Source organism: Benincasa hispida, chromosome 10 (assembly GCF_027475165.1).
Source record: "Benincasa hispida cultivar pf3 chromosome 10, pf3_genome.v1.1, whole genome shotgun sequence".
In the NCBI taxonomy this organism is placed as follows: domain Eukaryota; kingdom Viridiplantae; phylum Streptophyta; class Magnoliopsida; order Cucurbitales; family Cucurbitaceae; genus Benincasa; species Benincasa hispida.
In genome coordinates, this window is record NC_143487.1 from 9,554,641 (window position 1) to 9,561,416 (window position 6,776).

A 6,776-nucleotide genomic window follows, 5' to 3' on the forward strand; every position below is an offset into this window, starting at 1 on the left:
CTTTGCTGTTGGTTCGCCCTTGGGTGGTGCTCTTGTTGATTTCTTGTCCAAGAAAAATTTGGATGGTTCCTCCATCCGGGATTATATGTATTTGAAAATGGGTTGTTTTTAATGAAGCATACTGATTGCGGATTTTGTGGGCAATCAGCGTAGGAATGGGGATCTTCACAGCCCACATAGCTAACCATGGGCTGCACGAATATGTCTACCTGATTTACCTTTTGCTGAGTTGATGCGTTCCCTAATGACATGTTCTGCAAAAGGTTGGTCATAGTAGCCACTTGTGTAGAGAGTGTGGCTATTGCATTGGAATCGATAGAATTAACATTCTGAGATCTCTTCTTTCTGTCGGCTCTTGCGTCATACGTCGTCCACCCATTCCATGTTGTGCTTAGTAATGAGGTCTAATATTTTCTTAGCTTCAGTATAAGATTTATCCATAATTCCACCAGTTGCAGCTGTGTCGGCTGCCATCTGTGATGCTCTGTTCAATCCACCATAAAAATGCTCCATCTGGATGGTTAGTGGTAATCCATGGTTCGGGCAATTTTTGACCAATCCCTTAAAACGCTCCCATGCAGCGCTTAAGGTTTCAACTTCTTCTTGCTCGAAGTTCATGATCTATCGATGCCTCCTTGTGTTGGTGATGGGTGGGAATTATTTATGCATGAATTTCTCCACCAACTTCTCCCAGGTTGTGATCTCACCAGGCTCCAGAGAGCTTACCCATTGCTTTGCGTCATCACACAAAGAATATGGGAACAAAGATAGCCTGATCGCTTCTGGGGTGATTCCAGGAATCACAAATGAGTTACACGTTTCCAGGAAACATTTCATGTGGGCGTGAGGATCTTCTCACGACCACCCCTAAATTGTCTAGTAGTTTGGAGCATTTGCAGCATCACGGATTTCATCTCAAATCTTGTCCCATCTGGCGTTGGGTATATGATTCCTGGTGAGAAATCATACAATACAAGAAACGCATACTCCCTCATGGGAAGCATACTACTATTTTCCATTAGGATTGGATTTTTCGTAGCATGTGCTAATTGTTGAGCTAAGTTTTGATTTGCCTGCTCGTCTGCCATTTCTTGTTGCTTGTTTTGTTGTCTGAGAAGTTGTTGCCTTAACCTACGACGACGATTAGATCGATTTCTACGTCAGAAGGTCCTTTCAACTTCAGGGTCGTATACAAGTTCAGGAGTGCTCTCCCTGCTCATAAACGTTTACAAGCTCAGGCTTAGCTCGTAATACTGCCTTGGCTGAAGTGTTCCTACAAAAGATACAAGCAAAATTTCTGGTTAGTTTTGTAGTTGAATCCCCGGCAACGGCGCCAAAAACTTGTTCGTTGCTATCGTGATTTGAGCTAGGAGTGTATTGTATAAAATAATTTGGAAAAATAATTTCTAAGTATGAATGATGTGTTGATGCTTTGATGCGTTGATGTATTCGTAATGTGTTGGTGCTTTAGAGATGTTCAATAAAATGCACGACACTCCTCTATTGATGTTCAAGTTTTCCTAAATCAGACCCAAGTATAAATCCAATTTAGGTTCTTGGTAAGTCTAGGGTCGAACTCAGGGATTCAGATTAAGCTAACGCAGACCTTGCGTTGTAGCTGTTGTAGGGATATCCTAAATGTATGGAGAAATGTGTTATTTACACTAAGGTGTTGTGTGTGTGCAAGAAGATACAAAAGAGTTGAGTAGAGAATGATGGGTCGTATGGAAATGGATTTTAGTGCAAGTGGTATGCGTCGATCTAAGATGAATGTACACGAACTAGAATGTGATGAATGAGATGATTTGTTTATCTTTGTTTATGCGTTAGACTTTATTCAACACTTCTCAATATGAATAGCATACAAAACCTATCTCTAAGATGCATGCGTCAAACACATGATGCAATAAACACTAGTAAGTCTATCTCTAGATGTACTATGCGTTCTAACTCGATGCTGGCTTACTTATTCTCTTGAATAATCTAAGCTAAAGATGCTTTTACCAATTTTAATTGGCTTAAGCATTTGAAATGGAATTTTGCATGAAGTATATATGCATCCAACATAAACAAGAAATAAACAACGGTAAAGTGTGATAGATCAAATATGTGAACTTATAAAGAAGCAGATTGTCTTTAAAAAAGCAATACTTAATCAGATGAAAGGATGAAGGCGATAAATAAGATGAAAGGAAATGAGTCAAGCCACAGAGTACAATCTTTTGTCCTCTTTGGCTCAATTCTAGTTGTGTACAATCACTTGTATAAGAATAGGACGAAGTGTTTCTCTCAAGCTCGGCTTCCTCCGCTCTTTGATCGATGGTGGTGGTGGTTCTCTTCCCTTTTGCTCTTCTTAGCACCAGAGCACAACTTTAAAGATCTACGACTAAGCTAATACTGAGAGTAAGAACTTGAAATTTTATGAACTTCTAAATTTGGAGGGATTTCTTCTATTTATAGGCGTTGGTCTTCTCCAGATTGATGATGGGCAGCATTAAAGTCCATGCCCTGGCCAGCCGCCTGACACTCAGAAGCTTTTCAGACCCTGCCCGCTGCAAGTGCTCATGCTTGCAAGTGGTGATTTGACATAAACAGCCTGAATCAATGAATTTTCCTTGCGTTGAATCCCTCTAACGCATGGTCCATGTGTTAGAACTTTGCCTGCGACACTTTTTAATCATGCGTTAGCCTCTTGTGAAAATCCTGCAATATAATGCGTTAGTGCCACAGTATTTTAGTATAAACATTCTTTTGCATGAGTTTGCTAATGTTCGAGTAATTCCATGCGTTTCTTCTAAAAATGAGGAGAATTTATCATTAAAAACTTTAATTGTTCCAACTGAAGAGCCACAATAACTTGTATTTCTATAAGTTATCAATGTATGATATAGATGTTTAATTTAATGTCTGATATTAAATTATTGATTAATTAATTAATTAAGTTTGTTTAATTAATAAAAATAAATCAATTTCAAATTAAGAAATTCAATTTTGGAAATTCAATTTTGTTTAAATTAATTAAATTAATTTTTTTTTAATTTAATTAAATAAAATCTTTTATTTGTTGTTAATTGATTTTTGAGAAAAATCAATTAAACATTTGGAAATTGGTTTGAGATAGTGGAAATTTTCAAGATTTATGGATGTGAGGTGGATTGATCTAAGATCCAACATCTAGCCCATTTCCATGTGCTCTTTGAAGTGTCAATGAGCAGAATTTCTCAGTGGAGCTTAGTGCTTGCATGTATTAGATACATAAAAGCTTCAATTTTGAATGGAAGAAGGGGATGTATGCTGAATTTGTGAACTTTGGAAGAATTCTAACTTCTCTCTAAAAAACCCTCTCCCCCTTCTCCTAATTAACCCCAATCTAGAGTTCCACCACTCAAATCCAAGTTAGAGAATAATAGAGAAGACACTCTTGGTGGTCTACTATCGATTTTAAGCTCAAATTCGTAGAGAGCAGCTTGGATTTGGTGGATTTCTTCAAAGGTATAAGTTTTTGAAACTCTCTTTTATGAAATTTTGTTTTAGCATGCTTTTGAACTCAAATTAAATGTAATTAGAGTGCTTATTGATTATGATTGCTTCCACTATATGCTTGTACATTCCATCACCTTAAATAGTAAACAACGTTATAAAGTAAGAGTGACTCGTTTCTTGGTCCAGTCTTATACAAACTCTTTGCATAGGACATCCCCACTTACATGTCTCCTACATGAATGATCCAGGATCACATCGTTTGTACTAAATACAAAGTGGACCGTAATTCTATAGTGTTACTAGAATAAGGTACCAAACCTTATTCGTATACTCTAGATCATTTTGACTATTTACTCGAACTTGATCCATCTTTATAGCTCCACATAAAGTCCAAGTACTCATGTAATAGCCATGAATCTTAGTTTATTGGATTTAGGCTTTTAGAAGTGCAATTTACATATTTATTGAATAAACTTCAATAACATCTTTATTTCAAATAAAATATGTTTAATGTTACAAACTACGAGTTTAAGGACATACAACCCAACACGAATACCACACAAGACAAAATCACTCATTCCCTGATGTCAGGGTAAATAGATAAATTACTCCCTTAAAGACTGATTCTGGGGCTTAAACAATGTGGCGCCACACCCTCTCTTGGCCCGAGAGAGGTTTGATCATAGTTGAACTATGACTTATTGTTCATTAGAGGGATCAGTGGTACTTAAAAAGTAAGATGTAACTAAAGGGAAAAAATGATAATTTTTGGTCCAACTGTACTTACGAGCAATTTGTGAACGGTCATCGCACTGTTGAATGGTTATATCCAACAGATACAGAAATATATTTGTAGTGTGAAGAGTGTAGTTGTTGGTCTTTAATGGAGTGGGCGACAGTTAATAGATATTGGGTAATTTAATTAAAGGAGTTCAATTAATTATTTAAGTACCATTGGAGCTTTAATCTACCGGTCCAAAAGGTCCCATCTGTAGCTCAACAAGGATTATTGAGAATTAATTTTGGATTAATTTGAATTGTTCAAATTAATTGAGGAAATTAATTATATATGATATAATTAATATAGTGTATTTGATACATTACAATATAATTTTTTTTTCTAGAAGAATTAAATATTTGAATAAGATTCAAATACTAATTATATAGATGAGAATCATATAATTAATTTTAATATGAATTTGATTTATATTAAATGTTATTAATGATTGAGAGAATTCAAATTATTGGTTATATTGTATTTGATACAATATAAAAACTATAGGTTATATGTTATATTAGATATAACATATAGTATAATATATATATTGTATAATAAAGTGATTATTATATAATTGTATATTTTTAATTAAATTAAAATAGTTTTAATTTAATTTGAATTTAATAAAAGGGGGAGTTATAGCTCTCTCCCATGGTTTCTTTCTAATCACGTACGCGGGAATGAGAGGTTACAAGAGATCTTCTTTTTCCTCTTGTTTCTCACGCAGAGAAGCACTCTAGGTTACTCTCTAGTCTTAATCTCCCAGTAATCTCTCTCATAAACATAAAAAAATTTATCTCCTCTCAAATCCTCTCCCTCTCCCAAAATCAATAGAACTCACACCTCCTGTAATTCTCAACCCCTAAGGAGCATACAGAAGACTCTCTTGTGGTGGTATCCAGCCAAATAGTGATTTGGTGATTGCTATAGGTTTTTTTGGGTGTTCACGTACTGAGATTTGTTCGTGACAAGAAGGAGGAGGCTCGTGAGGATTCAGTTCTTCAAGGGTAAGTATTGATTTAACCCTTCCTCCTCTTTTTAGATGCATGCTTTAAAATATGTGGCAATGCATAATGTTCTTCTGAATTCTAATTCACTGTAAACATTTAAAATTGGGACATGATCCACGCTTCCGTATCGAACCTCACAATCCTTCAATTAGAGTATAGGTAATGTGTTCAAACCCCTACAATGTCTTATTTTCTCTCTAATTAATATTGATTTCTATCTTGTGGGTTTTCTAATTAAAATTGAAGGGAGTGTTAGAATATTGATATTATATTAAAGTTGCCTTCACCTATCAACTTAAGTTTTGGGTCAATTGATAATCTAACCATTTTTACTTTTTTAAGCAAATGGACTATAACTATTGTGAGTCTGTGACAGTTGATTTCACAATATTGATTCTAGATAAAGATTTCTATCTCAATAGTTAATAAGCAAATATATCGTTCTTCTACAAAATAAATGAATCTTTTATCATGTTAGATTGGACTTCAAGTTTTTTAACTTTTATCATGTTAGGTCAAAAGATGAGCTGCTGAAGATATTGCGTTTAGCTTACCACTGGTACCAATCACTTTGGTTTAATTTCAGATTAACTAGAATGTTCAATGACTTTAGCTTACCACATTCTTTTCTCTTCCTTTTATTGGTTTAACCACACCTTATTTATCCTAACTTTTATCGGAGGCATATGTTAAAAGGTTAGGTATGGGAGTTTCTCAACTACTCACTTTTCAATGTGCTTTTTATATTAAAATGTTGTATGAGTTGCAAATACTTTTATTAAAGTGCTTTATAGTTTGTAAGTTGTTATCTAATACAGTAAATGACTTTTCAGGTGCTTTTGGCTTAGAGTTACGTTATTGTGCTTGAACGCCACAATTTTCATGAGTTTGGTCATTTTGAATATGTGGCATAAGTGCTGGTATTTTGAAAATATGGGTTGGACATATGTATTACTTTTTCATTTTGGAGATATGGTGTAACTAGGAATTGTTCATATGGGATTGATAGGTGTAACTTTTGGAATTGTTCATACGCAAGGGGGTTTGATTGTAGTTTGGAAAGGTGTTCATATGGGTTTGACAATAATATTGAAATTCATTCTTTTTTTTAATTATACATTTAGGTTGATTGATGTTTTAATCATTCATCTATATATGTACTATTCGTTTATTTAGTTAATACATGATTATCCTCTTCAAATAAATTATATCATTGTTGAAACTCAAAACAAGAGTAATTATAGGTAATTTCTAATAATACAATTTTTTTTTTTATAAAAAAACACATGCGAACTTGACAAATAAAATGTATAAAGTATTAATTAAGTTGTCATTTTCTAGATGTCAATAAGAAGTTACATTTGACAAGTAAATAATGTCAAGTTATAAAAACCTTGATCTATAATAAATATAAAGAATTTAGATACTTGACACTTAAAATAAGTTAATAGATCTCATATACTTGACAGTTATAACATATCAAATAAATTACAGCTTGATGCTTT

The 6,776-nt window shown here is 34.0% G+C and overlaps 1 non-coding gene across 1 annotated transcript; it reads left to right on the forward strand.

The window, feature by feature from the left end:
* Window positions 1-529: 529 nt before the first annotated feature.
* Window positions 530-633, forward strand: LOC150033095 (small nucleolar RNA R71). Its single transcript, XR_016524183.1, has one exon. It is a non-coding gene; the product is annotated as a small nucleolar RNA R71 (small nucleolar RNA).
* Window positions 634-6,776: the final 6,143 nt, after the last annotated feature.